Source organism: Zophobas morio, unplaced genomic scaffold, assembly GCF_036711695.1.
Source record: "Zophobas morio isolate AGI-343-1 ecotype UQ-CSIRO unplaced genomic scaffold, CSIRO_AGI_Zmor_V1 ptg000012l, whole genome shotgun sequence".
Lineage (NCBI taxonomy): Eukaryota > Metazoa > Arthropoda > Insecta > Coleoptera > Tenebrionidae > Zophobas > Zophobas morio.
The window spans coordinates 10,802,393-10,825,223 of record NW_026972117.1 but is presented as its reverse complement, the minus strand read 5'-3'; the positions used below and the strand labels follow the sequence as shown (position 1 = coordinate 10,825,223).

The following is a 22,831-nucleotide window of genomic DNA, read 5'->3' as shown; positions in this document are numbered from 1 at the left end:
TGTGCTGCCGGGATTTTATGGCGTTTTGTTATCGCAGGGAGAGTGCAAGGTGAAGGAATTCTTGTTGGAAATAAATCGGTATTGAGTGTTCCTGAATAATTACAACGTTTTTCTAGTTCTTTATTCCGTTCGTTCGCTGGTCGCAGCCAGTCGCAAAATTCCGATTGCGACATCATTTTTGACAAGAAATCAATTTGAAAGAGCTGGAACAAAAAATTGATAACTGGAGGGTAGTTTTATAGTTTTATATGATTAATAATGATTCAGCTCTCCTTTGTATATAATTTTGTAAATAGCTGTTCTGGTAATTACAATTTCATTTAACTTACTTGTAACAAATTGATAAATGAATTAAACGACCGTGACTTGTTTCATAGCAAGAAAATTCAACAGTTTTAATTATTTCTGTAATTATGATTAGGAATAAAGGACTCTTAATTGTAAACGTGGGATGTAAAGGTGGGATTGAGCTGTTGCTAATAATAGTATTTTAATTAATTATTAATTAAGTGCCTCCAAACATGAAGTTAATTTGAATTTCAATTTTTGCTCAAAAACCAAGCTTTCCTCAAAAACATTAATTTGCGAGTTAATTATGTATTATGAATATTGGGGCTTTTTGTAGCGAGTTTCGTAACATTTTGTTATGGAATCACACTTTCGAACATGATGTCGTCAAATTGTTCGAGGCGATGATTAAACAAATTTTAGGTAGCGTTATACCATCTATATAATATTTCTAACGTACGTTTAAATTTGGACAACAATCAGTCCAGTAGTTTCTAACAAAAATCGACACAGACACTAAGGGGAATGAAACATCCAGAAAACATCAAAGTAGCCATTGGTCGGATGGACCCTATTAATTAACATTTCATGATCGAATTCATCCTATAGAATTTTTTGAGAATTTCTAGGCAACTTTTCAAAAATATCAATTTTTTAAATGTATGAATTTTTTCACCTAATTTTTCGAAAATCTTACTCCGGGACCAATAAACACTTTATGTTTATCAGTTGGAAGAGATCTACACCCTACATAGAATGCTTTAAGATTTTTGGACAAATTTTCAATTTTTCAATACCTCCTCTATGAATTTATGACCGTGCTTCAGGATTTGGCGAATTTTTAGAAAATTTTTAGTGCGATTTTTCAAAAATTTTAATTCTGCAAATATTCCGCGTACGTTAGAATTTTTTGACCGTATTTCGAATTTTCAAGATTAAAAAAAAATGAAAAACCGAGTTTTTCGAAAAACGTGGTTCGAGAAAATAATTCTTTATATTTTTCAAATCAGCTTGTCGAGATTTACGTCTCGGAATTTTTTGTGGATTTTAAGGCAACTTTTCAAAATTGTCAATTTTTCGATACCTCCCATATGAGTTTTTGGCCGTGGAAAAATTTAAAAATTTAAATTTTCAAGTCAAGTTTTTCGAAAATTTTTGTCCGAGATTATTAGCGCTTCATGTTTTTTGGATCAGCTCGTTGAGATCAATTTCCCAGAATTTTTTGTGGATTTTTCAAAAAACTCTGTTTTTTAAAAAAGAGGTTTTTTTTACCGTTCGGTTTTCAAGATTTCCAGATATTTAAAAAATTTAATTTACAGCTCGAATTTTTCGAAAATCTTGATCCGGGATTATTGACTCTTCATATTTTTCGGATCAATTGGAAGAGATCTATATCCTAATTTTTTTTTACTTTTGAGGCCACTTTTCAAACATATCAAATTTTGAACGTTCTTAAGAGTTTTCAACATATCAATAAAAAAAATTTTGAAAACTCGAAAAATTCAGAACGTTTCCCTAAATTTTCTCAAACAATTCAGATAGCGGTTGATTCGAAAAATTTTGAGTTTTCAAAATTTTTAGCCCCGGATGAGTTTTTGATCCTACTTTCAATTTTTAAGCATAATTTTTCGGAATCGTTTTTCGAATCAGCCTGTCGAGATGTATTTCTCAGAATTTTTTGAGGATTTTTGGAAAAGTTTTCAAAAATTTGAGTTTTTCAAAATCCCCTATGAATTTTTTTGACACTCCGAAATATTTCCAAAATCTCATTTTCAAACAGAATTTTTCGAAAATTTTGATCCAGTACCATTAACACTTCATATTTTTCAAATCAGTTTGAAAATGTCGATATCCCAGATTTTTTTTTGCGTTTTCGAGAAAATAAAAAAATTTGAAAACTCTAAATTTTTCGAATCAACTGGTATCAGAATTGTTTGAGAATATTTAGGTAAAGTGCTCAATTTTTTAATACCCCCTATGAGTTTTTAATCGTACTTCCAGATTTCGAGATGTAAAATATTCAATTTTGAAGCCTAATTTTTCGGAGTCGTGGTTCGGGTTATTAACAGTTTATGCTATTCGAATCAGCCTTTCGAGATGTATTTCTCAGAATTTTTTGAGGTTTTTTGGAGAAATTTTCAAAAATCTCAGAATTAATTTTTTTGAAACGCCGAGAGATTTGCAAGATTTCATTTTCAAACCGAATTTTTCGAAAATTTTGATCCAATACCATTAGCACTTTATGTTGGGAAAGGTCTATATCCCAGAATTTTTTGTTAATTTTTTTGTTAAAATCGAATTTATCGAAAATTTTGTGTTTTTCAATCAGTTAGAAGCAGCGTCTACCCTACGATTTTTTGAGTATTTTTAAGTAACTTTTCAATATTCTTACTTTTTCGATAGTACCCTGTTTGAATTTTTGGCCGCTTTTCGAAATTTTTAAAAACAGTTCGTGGAAATCTATATTCCCAGATTGTTTTAAGGATTTTTAAAAAACTTTACAAATTTCTCAGTTTTGCAAAATCCCCTTTATGATTTTTTTTTGAGATTTTGAGATTTCAAAAATCTCATTTTCGAACCGGATTTTTCCTAAATTTTGATTCAGTACCATTAACACTTTTATGTTTTTCAAATCAGGTTCAAGAGCTTTATAGCCCTGAATTTTTTGTTACTTTTTAGGTAACTATTCAAAAATATAAATTTTTTAAATGTACAATTTTTTTTCGAGTTTTAGAGATATTAAAAAGATACATTTTTTGACCGAATTTTACGAAAATATTAATTCGGGTCTATTAACACAATATGTTTTAACATGAGTCCATCGATTTCTATATCCTAGAATTTTTGACAATTTTTGGCCAACTTTTGTATCGTTTTACAAGTTTTAAGATTTTTAAAAAGCCGAAATCTTAGTCCGGGACTAATAACACTTTATGTTGATCCAATCAATTGGAAGAAACGTATACCAAAAAGGTTTGAGTATTTTTAGGTAACTTTTCAAAATTGTCAATTTTTCAAAATATTTCAGAAATCTTATTTTCAAGTCGAACTTTTCGAAACCCTTGCCCGGAACCATCAACATTTTATGTTTTCAGCATCAGTCCACCCCACAACTTTTTGAGAATTTTTGGTTAACTTTTCAAAATTCTACAGTTTCAATACTCTCCCAGATAAATGTTTTCATCGTTTTTCGAGTTTCGAGATTTTTTAAGCACTTCAAACCGAATTTTTCGAAAATCTTAGTTTCAATTTATCAATGGGTTTTTCGGAATTTTTTGAAAATTCTTAAAAAATTAAAAAAAAAGAGTTTTCAGGATATTAAAAAAATATTTTGAAAACCAATTTTTCCGAAAGTCGTTGTTCGAGACCAAACTCTTTATATTTTTCGAATCAGCATGGCGAGATTTACTCGTAAGTCTCAAAAGATTTTGTGGATTTTAAGAAAACTTTTCAAAATTTGCAATATTTCAGTGAATGCATTCTTTTGTCGTTTTACGAGTTTGAAAAACCAAATTTACAAACCGAATTTTTCGAAAATCTTAGTCTGGCACTAATAACGCTGTATGTTTATCCAATCAGTTGGAAAAAATTTATGCCTCAGATTTTTGAGGATTTTTAGGCAAATTTTCAGAGTTTTCAATTTTTCAATGTCTCCAGTACGTGTTTTTGACCATGCTTGAAGATCTCGATAATCTTTTGAAGGTTTTTAGTCAATTTTTCAAAAATTTTCATTCTGCAACTATCTGCCCTGCGTTTACATTTTTTTACCGTTTTTGGAGTTTTCAAGATATTGAAAAAAAAAATTCGAAAACCGATTTTTCGAAAATCGTAGTTCGTGCCCATAATTAAAAATTTATATTTTCAAGCCAAGTTTTTAGGAAATTTTGATCCGGGATTATTAACAGTTTGGTTTTTCTTGAGGATTTTTGAAGAGATTCTCAAAAAAACTCTGTTTTTTAAAAACAGGATTTTTTGACCGTTTGACTTCCAAGCTTTCGAAATACCTAAAGAGTCTCATTTTCAAATCAAATTTTGTGTTTTTCTATCAGTTTGAAGAGATCTCACTGTCTACCCTACAATTTTTTTAGTGTTTTTTAACTACTTTTCAAAATTCTCAGTTTTTCTGTATTACCTTGTTTGAATTTTTGGCCACTTTTCAAACTATTAAAAAAATGGTATTTTCAAGCCGAATTTTTCGAAAATCAATTCAGGTCTCCCTTAACACCTTATATTCTTTGCATCAACCTGTCGATATCTATATCCTACAAACTTTTTGAGAATTTTTCGAAAAGCTTAGTCTGGTACCAATAATGCTTTATGTTTATCCAACGAGTTGGAAGAAATCAATACCCCAGAATTTTTTGAGGATTTTTAGACACATTTTCAGAATTTTCTATTTTTCAATAACTCCAGTACGAGATTTTGACCATAGTTAAAGATCTCACGAATTTTTTGACAATTTTTAGGCAATTTTCAAAAAAATTTAATTCCTCAAATGTCTCCCCCGCGTTTTAATTTTGAAGGCCGATTTTTTGGAAAATCGTGGTTCAGAACAATAATTAAAAATTTTGATTTTCAAGCCAAGTGTTTAGGAAATTTTGGTCCGAGAATATTAACATTTGTTTCTCTTTGAGGATTTTTGAAGAGATTTTCATAAAAACTCTGTTTTTCAAAAAAAGGATTTTCTGACCGTTCGATTTCCAAAATTTCAAGATACTTAGAGAATATCACTTTTGAATCGAATTTTTCGGAAATGTAGTGTTGTTCAATCAGTTGGAAAAGGTCTCTACCCTAGAATTTTTGGAGTATTTTTAAAGAACTTTTCAAAATTCTCAGTTTTTCAGTACCACCCGTTTTAATTTTTGACTGCTTTTCCCAATATTTCAGTGGATACATTTTTTTGCCGTTTTACTAATTTTGATATTTTTAAAAAAGCAAATTTACAAACCAAATTTTTGGAAAATCTTAGTCCGGCACCAATAATGCTTTATGTTTATCCAATCAGTTGGAAGAAATCGATACCTCAGAATTTTTTGAGGATTTTTAGACAAATTTTCAGAATTTTCTATTTTTCAATACCTCCAGCACGAGTTTTTCACCATGTTTGAAGATCTCGAGAATTTTTTAGAGATTTTGAGTTAATTTTTCAAGAATTTTAATTCTTCAAATATCTCCTGTGTTCGAATTTTTTGAAGTTTTCAAAATATTGAAAGAAACATTTTTAAAACAGATTTTTCGAAAATTGTGTTTCGGGACCATTACTAAAAAGAATTTTTTGAGGATGTTTACACAAATTTTCAGAATTTTCAATTCTTCAATACCTTCTGTATGTGGTTTTAACCGTGCTTGAAGATCTCAAGAACTTTTTGATGATTTTTAGGCATTTTTCAAAAAAATTTGATTCTTCAAATATCTTCCCCGCGTTTTAATTTTGAAGACCGATTTTGTGGAAAATCGTGGTTCAGGACCATAATTAAAAATTTTGATTTTCAAGCCAAGAATTTAGGAACTTTTAATCCGAGATTAATAACAGTTTGCTTATCTTTGAAGATTTTTCAAGAACTTTTCAAAAAAAAACTGTTTTTCAAAAACAGGATTTTTTAACGTTCGATTCCAAAATTTCAAGATACTTCGAGAATCTCATTTTCAAATCAAATTTTTCGAAAATTTTGTGTTTTTCAATCAGTAGAAAGAGGTATCTAACCTATAATTTTTTTAGAGATATTTAAAAAACGGCATTTTCAAGGCGAACTTTTCGAAAATTTTGATGCGAATCAGTTCGTTGAGATCTATATCCTTGATTTTTTTGAGAATTTCTAAAGAACTTTTCAAAATTCTCAGTTTTTCAGTACCACCCGTTTTAATTTTTGACTGTTTTTCAAGATATTTAAAAAACCGGTATTTTCAAGCCGGATTTTTCGAAAATATTAATTAGGGTCCATTAACACTTTACATTTTTTTGTAGCAGCCCGTCGACATCTATATCCTAAAATTTTTTGAAAAGTTTTGGTCAACTTTTCAAAACTCCCAATATTTCAGTGGATACATTTTTTTGCCGTTTTACTAATTTTGATATTTTTAAAAAAGCAAATTTGCAAACCGAATTTTTGGAAAATCTTAGTTCGGCACCAATAATGCTTTACGTTTATCCAATGAGTTGGAAGAAATCTATACCTCAGAATTTTTTGAGGATTTTTAGACAAATTTTCAGAATTTTCAATTTTTCAATTCCTCCAGTACGAATTTTTGAGCCTGCTTGAAGATCTCGAGAATTTTTTGGAGATTTTAAGTTAATTTTTCAAGAATTTTAATTCTTCAAATATCTCCCCTGTGTGTGAATTTTTTGACCGTTCTTCGAGTTTTCAAAATATTGAAACAAAAATTGTTTATACAGATTTTTCGAAAATTGTGTTTCGGGACCATTATTAAAAAGAATTTTTTCAGGATATTTAGACAAATTTTCATAATTTTCAATTCTTCAATGCCTTCTGTATGAGTTTTTAACCGGGCTTGAAGATCTCCAGAACTTTTTGAGGATTTTTAGTCAATTTTCAAAAAAAATTAATTCCTCAAATATCTCCCCCGCGTTTTAATTTTGAAGACCGATTTTTTGGAAAATCGTGGTTCAGGACCATAATTAAAAATTTTGATTTTCAAGCCAAGAATTTAGGAACTTTTGATCCTAGATTAATAACATTGTATTTTTCTTTGAGGATTTTTGAAGAGGTTTTCAAAAAAAGCTGTTTTTCAAAAAATGGATTTTTAACGTTCGATTTCCAAAATTTCAATATACTTCGAGAATCTCATTTTCAAATCAAATTTTGTGTTTTTCAACCAGTTGGAAGAAGTCTCTACCCTAGAATTTTTTTAGTATTAATAAACAACTTTTCAAAATTCGCAGTCTTTCAATGTCACCCCGTTTGAATTTTTGGCCGCTTTTCGAGATATTTAAAAAACGGAATTTTCAAACCGAATTTTTTGAAAATCTTACTTCGGATCCATTAACACTTTATGTTTTTGGCATCAACCCGTCCGATATCTATATCCTAGAATTTTTTGAAAATTTTTGGTCAACTTTTCAAAATTCCCAATATTTCAGTAGACAATTTTTTTGCCGTTTTACGAGTTTTGAGATTTTTAGAAAACCAAATTTACAAACCGAATTTTTTTCAATCAGTTAGAAGAAATCTACAGCTCAGAATTTTTTGAGGATTTTTAGACAAATTTTCAAAAATTTTAATTCTTCAAAGAGTGGGTCAAAAAATTCAAACGCTCTCCCCGGCGTTTGAGTTTTTTGACCGTTCTTCGGGTTTTCAAGACATCGAAAAAAAAATTGAAAACCGATTTTCCGAAAAAATATTTTAGGAAATTTTGATCCGGGAAAAAGTTTTCAAAAAAACTTTATTTTCCAAAATTGAATGATTTTCGACCCTTCGATTTCCAAGATATCTAGAGAAACTCATTTTCAAGTTGAATTTTTCGAAAATCTTGATGCGAATCAGCTCGTCGAGATCTATATCCCAAATTTTTTTGGGGATTTTTTGAGAACTTTTCAAAATCCTCAGTTTATTCAATATCATCCCGTTTGAATTTTTGGCCGCTCTTCGAGATATTTAAAAAACGGCATTTTCAAACCGAATTTTTTTAAAATCTTAATTCGGATCCATTAACACTTTATGTTTTTTGCATCAGCCCGTCCGATATCTAAATCCTAGAATTTTTTGAAAATCTTTGGTCAACTTTTCAAAATTCCCAATATTTCAGTAGATAATTTTTTTGCCGTTTTACTAGTTGTGAGTTTTTTAAAAAACCAAATTTACAAACCGAATTGTTTTCAATCAGTTGGAAGAAATCTTCACCTCAGAATTTTTTGAGGATTTTTAGACACATTTTCAAAAATTTTAATTCTTCAAATAGTGGGTCAAAAAATTCAAACGCTCTCCCCGGCGTTTGAGTTTTTTGACCGTTCTTCGGGTTTTCAAGACATTGAAAAAAAAATTTGAAAACCGATTTTCCGAAAAAAGTTTTAGGAAATTTTGAACCGGAAAAAAGTTTTCAAAAAAACTTTGTTTTCCAAAAAATCGATTTCCAAGATATCTAGAGAATCTCATTTTCAAGTTGAATTTTTCGAAAATCTTGATGCGAATCAGTTCGTCGATATCTATATCCCAATTTTTTTGGGGATTTTTTGAGAACTTTTCAAAATTCTCAGTTTTTCAATACCCTCCGGTGTGAATTTTTCGACCGTTTTTTAAGCTTTAAAGGTACTTAAAATAGTGCATTTCCAAATCGAATTGTTCGAAGATCTTTTTGCGTATAGAGCTAGAAATTTTGTTGTAGATTCGCTGCTCTAGCATGAATTTTGATTCCAGAAAATTCGTTATTTTATATGTAAATAAATTAATTGTCAAAAAATGACTACAAGAAGCGTCATGGCTAACTAGAGCTGAAATTTAAAAAATCACCTGGTAGAAACTAACTGCCTAAGTTTTTGCCAATAATAAATAATGAATTGCGTTAAATATTGCACAACTGTAATGACGACAACAATACCAAAATATGAGTTTCTAAGTTGTTGAAAGTTCAGCCACATTGACAAAATAACTAACCGAATAAATCCATATTTACATGAAAAATTAAATAGTTTAATAAAAAAAGCAATCCACTTAACAAGCACTCCCTTTTCGTTTAATTAGACACCGACTTAAAATCACCATTACCAAAGTAACGATAGAAATCCCACCGACGATTCTAAAAGCTGAAAAGGATTAACCAGGTGCGCTGAATCGATTCCAAATTTAAGCGATGTTTTAAATTTTGCTTCCTAATTTATTTATGAAAAGAGTTTAAAGTGCCAGAATAAAACGTTCCGTCTTCCCGCAGCAGCCCCATCTCAACCGAAATATCACGAGTTTTATTTGAAACACTAACTTTCAAAAATTTCTGTTTTTGAAACTACTCCTGTGTGATTATCGTCCACATTAAACTTTTTTATTTAAAAAATTCCACCGACTGCGCCAATTCCGCAGCTCCTTTCACCGAAACATTTCCTTTTTCGCTTCCAGCCCTTTGTTGTTGACATTAAAAGCTCCAACAGTAAAAAATTAAATGCCCATTCGTTTCCTCGCTTTAGGAGGCGTTCGATGCGGTCGGACCCTCCGCCTTTACCTAGTCTCGCTTCTACAAGTCGGTAATTAAGTAAACGATAATTAAACCAACACCTAAATTGCTCCAACTACTCGCCATGGAATTAATTCGGAATAATTTTTGCCCCGCAAACTACCGCCACCTCTCTGCATTCAATAAATTTTAATAAACGCATTAACAAACAAATTGGATATGCATCCAGCCGAGGATTTCGCGATAAAATTACGTTTTAATTTTCTGTCTGGTGAATAATGCACTTCGTGTTAATAGTGACGCAGTAACGTGTTCATGACGTAATTATCGTAATTGTCTACCTGCATCCTCGCTAAAATCCTTTTCGGGATAATTGACGCCGAGCACTAAACACACTACCTCGACTCTTCCAATATTTGAAACAATCAAGACTCTATCTATTAGCTAAATTTATCTCTCAAGCGATCCCTAACCTTTTAAGGCCCTCACGCAGGGGCACCATTCCATTTATAGAAAAAGTCGTGGGTTATTTTAGGAGGGAGTAAATTGCGCCATCTTCCACCGTCTTGGAACAGATCCATCCAGCTTCGGTTTAATTCAAATATTTACTGCAACGAATTCCAGACCTTCAGTAGACAATTTAAATACTTCGACGCTACAGACTCGAGCTGATTTAAATCAACCAACTTTACACTAGTCTCCGATAGTACCAGTCGAAGCCATGCGAACTGTCGACCCTCTGCAATACGCCTTCTATATTGCAAAATTCGTGAAAGTTTTAAATAAGGAAAGTTTTTAATGAAAAGTGGAGAAGTAGACAGGAAGGGGTGGAAAATAATGTGGCTCGTGCTAGTCTTAAGGGAGGTCAGCGGGTGTTACACTGTGACAATGTTGAAAGCCTTGCGTTGTGAAAATCTGTAACTTTATCTCTAAGGCGCTTTTTTCTAACGTAATGTGGTAAGGGATTCGGGTAATTCCTGCCATTGCTGTGCGTTGACCCTCGTTTTTGGAAAATATGTAGTCTGCGAGGTTTTTAACGAACTTCGAACCCTTTGTGCATGAAAATTTGACACTACCTGAGCTAACTTCTTAGTTTAGCGGGCTCGAAAGAACCGAGGGAACCCTTTAACTTACTTACTAATTCATCAGAGAGTTGATGAGCAAGTACGGAATCGACTAAAAGTCACAACTTTGTGTTTACAGCACCTGCATCACGAAATTGTGGCTAAGGTAAACATATAGCGTGTTCAAACACATCGGGCATTTAATCAAAAGATTGCTACTTAGGACGGAGTGGCGAAGGGATGAAATGAACCGAGAGAAGGAAGGGAACTAAATAAATGGAGTAATCACGATTGGAAACAAATTGTTTTTTTTATACGTCAGATCAACACATATATACGTATTTCTAAAAACAATTTTATATTTCGTTTCGAGTAGTAGAACTCTACGTATTATTTTACGTTAAACACAAATCATAAACTGGAAACTTTTAACATCCATTAATTTGAACTGGCACTGATTTAAAGTTCTGAATTTTTCAATTCTGTTTCTTCAAGTTTTCTCGACGTTTCATGACCCCTAGAGTATGACTGTTTAACGTCTGTTACCTGTGTCGATTATTAATTATTTGACAGATCTTCTCCGAAACTAAAGAACCAATTGTTGTAAAATGTATTGGAATTTTATAATAACATACTCGTGTATTTGTGGTTTATATATCCGCTTTTATTGTTTAATCTACGAATCTAGATTTTCTAGATAACCACCTCAGGGATCACTTTTTTCTAACACTATGACTGGTATTATTTATCTTTTTAAAAGTAAATTCTAGGAGTTAACATAAAATAAAAAAAAAATGCAAAATCAAATGATTTTTATCAAAAGCTGGATTTGTCAGACTGTACTTTAGGGGTGAGGGAAGTTCTGTCTAAATAACATTCGACCAATTTTTCAGTTTTTCCATTTTTCAATTTAGTTAGCATTTTTTGAGTTTTCAATTGTTTAGTTTTCGATTTTTCAAAAAAAAAAATTGGTCTAAAGAGTTTAGACAGTACTTCCCTCGCTGTCGGAAACTTGACGACTGCATGCCTATTATGTTTTTTTTTCTCATTACATTTTTGTAGTGGGAATTTAAAAAAAAATTGTGATGACGTCATCAACATTTTTGCAAGGACACGTATATCAGTTGGGATAGATGTAGTGTAATACTAAGAATAAAATTATTGTGTTCCCAAATTTTCGGGAAAATGAATTGGGTCGTTTTGAATATTGATTTCTTATAATCAATAAAATAACGAAACAATTTACTCACGTATACGGCGCCGGTGTGTAATATCTAGAGAGCGGATTTCTGTCGGGCTAGGCAAGGCCAAACTCGGTACGGCTCGCACGGGATGCGAATTCATTGCCGTTGCGGACTGCACTTCGTTTATTTGAGATTAGAATAACGTTGTTTCGTTGCACTCTGCTGTTAATTCCCGTTCTCATTTACTTAGCCGTTTGATTAATAAATCGTTAATTATATTTATGGAATCCAGCACGTCTCCCCCCTATAATCGTGACGTAGCCCGACAGAAATCCGCTGTCTAGTAATATGAGGGGCAACTGAAAATCGTTTATGTATAAACATTCTTAATTTAAGATGACAAGCGTAACAGCATACGTAAGAGCCAAACAGAGAAACTGTAAACAAAACGACCATCGGTTTTATTGCTTCGACTTCCGCTTATTATATAAAACATTGCGTTTTATTTTAATTCTTGACGGTGAAATTCACAATTGGTTGATTATAAACATGTCTATTTCGCATTCGCGGAACCAAGTGACCGCATAAAACAAATGCAGGTCTGTAATGTTAAAGTCGATGTAAATAAGCGTGCTGCTCTTATGTTTCAACCGAGTTTTTCCTTTAACAAATTTTGTGTCTACCAAATTGGGTTGGTTGGGGTGTAATACTAATAATAAGTGTTGCCTTTAATTTAATCAATAAAATAAATTGACTTCATTAATTTTTTTGAACCACCTCTTAAGAAAATCTAAAAAATATGAATGGAATGATAAATCACAAGTACAAACTCATCATATTTTTTGCATTTTAGATAGGATTTATTCAGCAAAATTTAAGGGTGACGTCATCAATTTTTTTAGGAGGGATGAACAAATACATTTTGAACAAAAGTTTACCATGCTTATAATAACTTTAAAATATTCCCAAGATTTCAAAGCATTCGGTTTTATAATTCCTGATTAAATCGATAAAATAAATTCACGCCTTCATTATTTTTTTTGAGTCACCCTGCATATGCAAATCCAAAAATATGAATGGAATGATAAATCACAAGTACAGACTCATCATATTTTGTACATTTTAGATACGATTTATTCGGCAAACTTTTGAGCTGACGTCATCAGTTTTTTGTAGAAGATAACCAAATATATTTTGACTAAAAATTTATTATGCTCTTTATAACCTTACAACATCTGCAAGATTTCAAAGCATTCGGTTTTGTAGTTCCTGATTAAATCAATAAAATAAATTTACGCATTCATTAATTTTTTTGAGTCACCCTGTATATGCAAATCGAAAAAATTTGAATGGAATGATAAATCACAAGAAGAGACTCACCATATTTTGTACATTTTAGATAGGATTTATTCAGCAAAATTTTGTGGTGACATCATAAATTTTTTAGGGGGGACGACCAAATACGTTTTGATCAAAAATTTACCATGCTTATGATAATTTTAAAATATCTTCAAGATTTCGAAGCATTCGGTTTTGTAGTTCCTGAGTAAATCAGTAAAATAAATTTACGCTTTCATTTATTTTCTTGAATCACCCTGTATATGCAAATCCAAAAGATATGAATGGAGTGATAGATCACAAGTACAGACTCATCATATTTTGTACATTTTAGATATGATTTATTCCACAAACTTTTGAGCTGACGTCATCAAGTTTTTGGAGGGGATAAGCAAATATTTTTTGACTAAAGGTTTATGATGCTCTTTATAACCTTAAAACATCTGCAACATTTCAAAGCATTCTGGTTAGCAGATTAAAAATTAAATTTCAAAATATTGTTTTATAATTTTGATTTTTTTTCCAAAAATCTGGACGTTTCGGGTGAAAAGTCGATTCAGAATTGTAAACTACATGTGTAGGACTATGTTATTTTATACAATTGAAAACCCATTTACTATGTACAATTTTGAAGTGACGTCATCGCATTAGTGGTGGGGATGATTAGACAAATTTTGGTTAGCGTTTTACCATCTACATGATATTCTTAATATAAGTACAAAATTTCACAACAATCGGTCGAGTACTTTCGGAGATTATCTGTCTAATAAAAATCCGGGACAACAGACGGACAGACGGACGGACAGACGGACAGACGGACGGACAGACGGACAGACGGACAGACGGACGGACAGACGGACAGACAGACGGAAATGGGAGACCTATTTCTTCGTCTTCTAGGGGTCATGAAAGATCGAGAAAACGTAAAAGCAGAGAGTCGGCCGACGGACTCGATTACAATACTTCCTTTGCTTACGCTCGGGAAGTAAAAACACATTAGAACCGAAATTTTGAAAAAAGGCGTTACACATTATTTTTATGTTGTAAGTAAATAACAATAATTTATAAACAAAATAAATATTATATTAATAATATTGGAAACTTGAAAAACTGCAAATAGCAAAATTGTAAAACAGCAAAATTAATAACCGACAAAGTGCAAAAACAAAAATTCAAAAATTGATCGAAAAATTGAGAAAGTGAAACATTGCAAAGTCAAAAATTTACCAACTCAAAAACTGAAAATGTTTAAATTTCAATAAAAGAAAAATTCAAAAGTTGAAAAGTCAAAAATTTAAACATTTAAAATAAAATACTTGAAAAATTGGAAAACGAAAAGTTGTAAAATCGAAGGTTGAAAAATCGAAAATAAAAAACAATTAAAATTGTAAAATGGAAAATTTATATAGTAGAGGAATTGAAGAAACAAATAATTGTAAAATCTAGAAATTAAACCCGACAAATTGTAAAATTGAAAAATTAAAAATTTGTCGAAAATTGAAAATAGGAAAATTTAAACAATTTAAAATAAAAAATTTGAAAAATTGCAAATCGACAAATTGAAGAAAATGTAGAAAAATTAAAAATTGAAAAATGACAAATTTAAAGATATTTGAAAAATCTAAAAACTGAACAATTTAAAATTTCAAAAATTGGAAAGCCGCAAATTGGTGAATCAAAAAATTGAAGAAACAAAAAATTAAAATCGAGAAAACAAAAAATCGAAAAATTAAAAATCGAGAAGCTGAAAAATCGAAAAACTGAAATATCGGAAAATAAAATCGAGAAAGTGAAATATCAAAAAAATGAAAAATCCCAAAACTGAAAAATTCTGAAAATAATCAGGAACGTAGATCTCGATATGCTGATTCTAAAAATATGGTGTGTTAACGCAGCAACATTTTCCAAAAAATCGGTATGAAATGCGAATTTTTGAAAATTTCTAAAATTTCGTTATTTCGACGGTCGATTCTGGAAAAACGGTTGTAGTTGTCAAAGAGGCGAGGCCGAAAATGAGTTCTAGAGTTCGAAATGCATAAGAAAATGTGTTTAGTTAAGTTTCGAAAATGTCAAACATTTTCCGAAATTTGAAGGAGAGGGGACCATTGGAAAAATTTCACTTTTAAAAAAGTCGTCTAAAAATTCTGAAAAAATTCAGGAACGTAGATCTCGGCATGTTGATATCAAAAATATAGCGTGTTAATGGTCGTGGAGCAACATTTTCGAAAAAAATCGGCATGAAATGCGAGTTTTTGAAAAGTTCTAAAATTTCATTACTTCGACGGTCGATTCTGGAAAAACGGTTGTAGTTATCAAAGAAGCGAAGCCGAAAATGATTTCTAGAGTTCGAAATCTACAAGAAAAGGTCTTTGGTTAAGTTTCGAAAATGTCAAAATTTTCCGAAATTTGAAGAAGGGAGGACCATTGGAAAAAATTCACTTTTAAAAAAGTCGCCCAAAAATTCTGAAAAAATTCAGAAACGTTGATCTCGACATGCTGATTTTAAAAATATACCACGTTGATGGTCAGGGAGCAACATTTTCGAAAAAAATCGGCATGAAATGCGGATTTTTGAAGATTACTAAAATTTCGTTATTTCGACGGTCGATTCTGGAAAAACGGTTATAGTTATCGAAGAAGCGAGGCCGAAAATGAGTTCTAGAGTTCGAAATGCATAAGAAAATGTGTTTAGTTAAGTTTCGAAAATGTCAAAAATTTTCCGAAATTTAAAGAAAAATTTCACTTTTAAAAAAGTCGTCTAAAAATTCTGAAAAAATTCAAGAACGTAGATCTCGACGTGCTGATTCCAAGGGAATATTTTTAAATGTTCCACTGCCGGGTTAAAAACGCTATGTTTTTGGAATCAGCAACGCCTAAAACTGTCAAAACATCAGAATTTTTTGGAAATTTATTGGCAAAACAAAAATTCCAACTAATTTTTTCACAATTTGATGAGTTATCGAAAAAATTGTAAGTATGAAAAGCCGGAGAATAAAAAAAAACGGAAAATGGAAAAATTGAAAAATGGAACGTCAAGAAATTGAAACGTCATTGAAAAATCCAAAAGTCGAAAAGTCGACAAATCGAGAAATTGAAAAATCAAAAATTAAAATATCGAAAAATTGAAAAAACCGGACTTGAGAAAACTTTCAAAATCGGTGTGTAAAAAGTTGAGAAATCGAGAAATCTACAATTCAAAAAAATTGAAAAATCAAAACAATCGATAAAACTGAAAAATCGAGAAATGTAAAATTTAAACAACGAAAAATTGTAAAATCGAAAAACTGGAAAATCAAGAAATCGGGAAAAAAGAATTTAAGGAATCAAAAGTTGAAGAATCGAAAAACAGAAAATTTTCCCAAAAAAATATCGAAAAACTGAGACATCGAAAATTGAAAAATCGAGAAATCGAGAAGGCCCAATGTCAAAAAATCTAAAAATTGAACAACTGAGAAACGAAAACTTGTAGAATCAAAAAATTCGGAAACGAAAATTGGGAAACAATAACTTAAAATATATAAAAATTGAAAAATTATAAAATTCAAAAATCGTAAATCGACGAAACGATTAATTAAAAACTGGAAAAATTAAAAATCAAGAAACTAAGAAATCGAAAAATTAAAATCTATAAAATTTCAAAAAGCGAAAAATTAAAAACCCAAAAATTGAAAAACAACTAATTGTAAAATAAAAACACTTAGAGATGAAAAATTGATAAACCAAAAAATTAAGACCAGACCATCTGAAAAATAGAAAAATTATAAAAACAAAGTCGAAAAATTGAAGAAGCGAAAATTTGCGTAACTGAATAAACAAAAAAATCAAAAATCGGAAATTGAAAAAACTAAAAAATGTAAAATAGAAAAAATTAATAATTTAAAATTAGGAATTTGAAAAATTGCAAATCGACAAATTGAAAGAACAAAAAATTGAAAACTCGAAAATTTAAAAATCGAGGAACTAAAAAGTAGAAAAATTAAAAATTGGAAAATGACAAATTTAAAGAAAATTTGAAAAATCGAAAACTGAACAATTTAAAATTTCAAAAATTGGAAAACGACAAATTGGTGGATCAAAAAATTAAAGATACAAAAATTTAAAAATCCAGAAAATGAAAAATCGAAAAGCTGAAAATCCGTAAAACTGAAATATCGCAAAATAAAATCGAGAAAGTGAAGTATCAAAAAATTGAAAAATCCCAAAACTAATATGAATTATCGAAAAAAATTGTAAGGCCGAAAAGCCGAAAAATTAAAAAAAACCAGAAGATCGAAAAATTGAACAATGGAACGTCAAGAAATTGAAACGTCATCGAAAAATCCAAAAGTCGAAAAGGCGACAAATCGAGAAATTGAAAAATCTAAAATTAAAATATGGAAAAATTAAAAAATGCGGGAATGAGAAAATTCTCAAAATCGGTGTGTAAAAAGTTGAGAAATCGAGAAATCTACAATTCAAAAAAATTGAAAAATCAAAACAATCGAAAATTTCAATGAATGGAGAAATCGAAAAACTGATAAAACTGAAAAATCGAGAAATGTAAAATTTAAACAACGAAAAATTGGAAAATCGAAAAACTGGAAAATCAAAAAAACAAGAAATCGGGAGAAAAAAATTAAGAAAACAAAATTGAAGAATCGAAAATCTGAAAAATTTCCCAAAACTGTAATACCGAAAAACTGAGATATCGAAAATTGAAAAATCGAGAAATCGAGAAGGCCCAATATAAAAAAATCTAGAAATTGAAAAACTGGGGAACGAAAACTTGTAGAATCGAAAATTTCGGAGACGAAGATTGGGAAACAATGAATTAAAATATACTCCTATAAACATCGAAAAATTAGAAAATTGAAAAATTGTAAATCGAAGAATCCAAAAAAACAATAATTAAAAACTCGAAAAATTAAAAATCAAGAAACTACGAAGTCGAAGAATTGAAGAAACGAAAAAAAAATATATAAAATTTCAAAAATCGAAAAATTAAAAATCTAAAATTTGATAAACAAGTAACTGTAAAATAGAAACAATTAGGAATGAAAAATTGATAAAACAAAAAATTAAGGCCAGACCATTTGAAAAATAGAAAAAAAAATAAAAACAAAGAATTGAAAGTCGAAAAATTGAAGAAGCGAAAACTTACGTAACTGAATAATAAAAAAAAATCAAAAATCGGAAATTGAAAAAACTAAAAAATGTAAAACAAAAATTTCAAATAGAAGAATTGAAGAAACAAAAATTGAAAAACCCAGGAATTAAGAACAGACAAACTATAAAACTCATATATTTTAAAACCAAAAATTGAAACATTGAAAAGCAAAAAATCGGGAAATTGAAATATTAAAAACTCAGAAACTGTAAAATTGAAAATTTAAAAATCGAAAAATTGAGAAACAAAAATTAAAATCTACAAATATTGAAAAACTGCAAATCGAAGAATCGAAAATTTGATGAAAAATATATCAAATTTGCAAAATCGAAAAATTGAGAAGTTGAAAAATTAAAAATCGAAAAATTGAAAAACAATAATTGTTAGATATAAAAACCGAAGAATAAAAAACTGCTAACCCGAAAAATTGAGAACAGAGCAACTAAAAAACTGAAAAATTACAAAAACAAAAAATTTTAGGAAAAAAGTTACTAGTCGAAAAATTGAAGAAATGAAAACTATAAAACCCAGGAATTGAAAAACAGACAAACTGTAAAATTGAAAAATTTCCAGATCAAAATTTGTTTCAAGCACTGAAAAATCAAAAAAATGAACAATTTAAAACAAAAAATTCGAAAAATTGCGAATTGGACAATTGAAAAAATCGAAAATTGAAAAATTGAAAAACAAAAAAATCCGGAAATTGGAAAGTTAAAAACTGAGAAACAGTAAAATCGAAAATTGAAGAAACGAAAAAATAAAAATCAAGGAAATGAAAAATAGAAAAATTAAGAACAAACCAACTGAAAAACATAAATATTAAAAAAAAACAATTATAAGAAAAAAAATTACTAGTCGAAAAATTGAAGAAGCGAAAATTTGCGCAATTGAATACTCGGAAAATTCAAAACGGGAAAACTGTAAAACATTGTAAAATCTAAAAACTGTAAAATAAAAGAACCGAAGAAAAGAAAACTACAAAACCCAGGAATTGAAAACACACAGACTGCAAAATTGAAAAATTGCAAAATCAAAAATTGTTGGAAAAATTGAAAAATCGAAAAATTTAACAATTGAAGAAACAAGAAATTCAAAAATGTAAAAACTAAAAATCAAGGAATATCGAAAAATTACGAATCGAAGAATAAAAGAAACAAAAACTGAAAAATTGAAAAATTAAAAATCGGGGAATTGAAAAATTAAAAATTGAGGAACTGTTAAATAGAAAAACTGAGAAAACTAAAAACTGTAATATAGAACATTTACAAAAGCAGCAAAATTGAAGAAACGAAAATCTAATAAACCGAAAAATAAAGAACACACCAACTAAAAAAAACAAAAATTTCCACTCCAATTGAAGAATAGAAAATTTGCAGAACTGAAAAATTCATAAGTTGAAAAATCAAAAACTGAACAATTTAAAATAAAAAAATCGGAAAATTTTAAAATTGAAAAATTTGCCAATCGAAGAAATGAAAAATTGAAAAAAGAAGAAATGAAAAATTGAAAAATCAAAAATTTTTAACAAAAAATTGGCTAGTCGAAAAATTGAAAATCCAGAAATTTGCATAATCGAAGAATTCTCAATCGTAAGAGAAAAAATTTGAGTAATTGAAATATTCAAAAGTTTTAAAATTAAAATAGAAAAATTTACAATGAAGTCGAAAAATTGAAAAAAAAAAAAAAATTTCTGTGTTTTTTTAATTTTTCGAGAACTGTAAAACTGAAACGTCGCAAAAAAAATGAATTAATGAATCGGAAAAATCGAAAAATTAAAAAATAAGCAGTGCTAGCCTTGTCGTCCGAACACTCTTCCTTAATCTAACTGGGTACTACCCATGCGTACTCGGTCCCACGCACAATTTTTAAAGTGATCACATCCTCTGAACAACAATGTCGTCTTGTATTTGTCACCAGAGAACGCCCCAACCTTTTACTTGTTATTAAGTTTAAAGTTTAATGTTAAATTGTGCTACGTCTTGTCATCCGAACACTCTTACTTTATCTAACTAGGTAAGAAATTTTTTTCTAGTTTTGAGGTTAAGTAGTTAACTTTGATCGACGCTTATATGCTTATACTAAATTTGCGCCAACTAGGGTATTGCTGATATGAAAAGTGGGTTCAGATAATAATAAGTAATTACAAAGATTATATGAACAATAGAAAATCGACAAATTAGACAAGAGATGACTTATCTAATCTTCTATTAATATTTATCGAAATGAGAAAATCATTACTATTTATAGCAAACTGTGTTGTTTAAAAGCGCTTGGCGATAGGTTGTAGATATGTCAGGATGGCCGAGCGGTCTAAGGCGCCAGACTCAAGGTTTCCTTGCCTGAACTCAGGTAAAATGAGCGTTCTGGTCCACTCTGTGGGCGTGGGTTCGAATCCCACTTCTGACATTATTTTTTTTTAATTGGTGCCACACTTTTCCCTAAACTCGCATCGCATAAATCACTTTCATGCATCGTCCGACCTTCAGCTCGCTCTACTTTCATGTTCTCACGCTACGCTTCATTAATCACAAACAACTATCGTACGACATCTAAATAATTAGATTTGTCAAAACGCCATTTTTTACTCCACCGTTTATAAATTCAACAACCGCGCTAAATGCAAACACAAGCAAATTAATAATCAGTAATCGAGCACGAAAGCTTCGTTTTATTTTTATACACTTTCTGAGGTCTTACTTAATTCAATTTCTCTGCATTCATCATTTTCCATGAAAGTGGAATTTTTCATTCGTTGTTTTGACGTGAAATAAGCCATTTATCTTCCTCCCAGGCAACACAGTAGTTTATCTAATTATTACTTGCGATGTCGCCAAATTACTTTCATTAAATGCTCGGGTAGAATCCGACGCACGGCCAGAACATTAGTCAAAGTGCAGGACCGTATCTAAGATTTTGCAATCGCTAGCTCGTAAATAACCAGTTATAGTAACAAAAACTTTCTGCTGGAATAAGATATATATTTTTGTTTGTTATTTCTAGTCGACTGGTCGGATTTGAAATGCTGGCAGAGAATTAGAACATGGGAAACAACAATACACCAAAGAGAATTCTGGCAATGAACATTCAATAGTTTCTCCTATTACCATTATTATATAGTTTAGTGTGTTCATGACCAGTACTGCGTTCTCAATTCCTTTGTGCCTGGTTTTAATAACTCTTTGATTAATTTAATGTGATCGTGAATTTGTGAAAGATCAATCAAGCCAAATGTTAATTATCTGTCAACCCGACTAGACTTAAGATAGTAACGAAGAAACCACCCATGCTCTACTTAGTCTCCGAAAATAATCCGGATTCGTTGAAAGTTACATTTTATTTATGCATTGTAGCACAGTTTCAGCCATCAAAAGGTAGAGCGAAAATAATCGGACAGAACATCGACGCAAACATTTGAATTGATTTTTAATTAATCAAATAATTAACATTTGGCCTAAATACGACAAACAGCAACGAATTTTACATAATGTAATAAATAATGTCAAATGTTATTGTAAAGAGAAATGTAATAAATCAAATGTTCACTAATCATTAAGGGTTATTTCATCAACAGCTGGTTACCTAAAAAGTAGATTATTTAGGCACTAACGGAAGATTTTAAATTTAGTGAAAGAATATATTTTTTTATTATGTACAGTGCGGTAATATAATCTGTCGCACTAGTGCGGTAATATGGCTCACCACTACCTCAAATAGACGAAACAATATACTCATAACAATACACAAAGTATTTTAATGTCTTATTGACGTCAGACTCACGTGCATAATTAAACTGTTTCCAAGTATCATAAAATTTAAGTATGGTCAATTAACTTAATTTCTATTTTTGCGCAGTCTTTGCGAAACATCTTTGCTTAAACTAAGTAAAACTATTTTTGGAACTTTCCTAACCCACGGAGCTATCAAACAAAATTTCGCTTTAGGAATTTAGTAAAATTACTTCGAAAGTACCTCGGAAGATTCTTTTTAGTAGAAAATATGAAAATCTTTTTTTCAATTTCAATAAAGTCGAGATAATTTTTGCGAAATTTTCAAAATTTGGGGACGTATGCAAAAACCAAAATTATGAAAAAATAGTAGAGTTGATGTAAAAACTCATCAGTACTTCTCTAATTTTTAAATAGTTTTATTAAGCTAAGTGTAAGCTAGGTAATATTCTAATAGGGTCCATCCATCCTAGGGTACGAAAAAATAAGTCTTCCGTTTCCGTCTAGATAGTAAAACGCTAAGCAAAATTTGTCTGATCATCTCTATCAACAATGTGATGACATGGTCTCAAATTTTATAAAATTATACACTTTTATTCTTGTGTGGATTATGAATCCGCTATTATTTTTTACTCTATACCTCTAGATTTTTGGAAATAAAAATGTATAATAACGTTTTAGAAAACCGAAAGATAGAAACATTGTAGGATCCAAAAAATTACCACTGGAAAAAATTGAGAAACTGTCAAGTCAGATAATAATTAATCGAAAAATTGAAGAAGCGAAAATTTGATGATTGAAAAATTTAGAAGTGAAAAATCAAACATTGAACAAATCAAAATGTAAAAATTAAAAACAGTAAAAAAATACAAATAGAAAAATTGAAGAAACGAGAATTTGAAAAATCAAAAAATTACAATATTTAAAACTTGAAAAAACGAATAATTGTAAAATTGAAAAATTGTG

The 22,831-nt window shown here is 30.0% G+C and overlaps 1 protein-coding gene and 1 non-coding gene across 4 annotated transcripts in view; both read left to right on the top strand.

The window, feature by feature from the left end:
* Nucleotides 1-22,831, top strand: part of LOC135127768 (potassium voltage-gated channel protein Shaker) — an 843,060-nt gene that overhangs the window by 542,580 nt on the left and 277,649 nt on the right. The gene's annotated exons all lie outside the window — the stretch shown is intronic.
* Trnal-caa (transfer RNA leucine (anticodon CAA)) lies at nt 20,432-20,546 on the top strand. The gene is made up of 2 exons: nt 20,432-20,469; nt 20,502-20,546. It is a non-coding gene; the product is annotated as a tRNA-Leu (tRNA).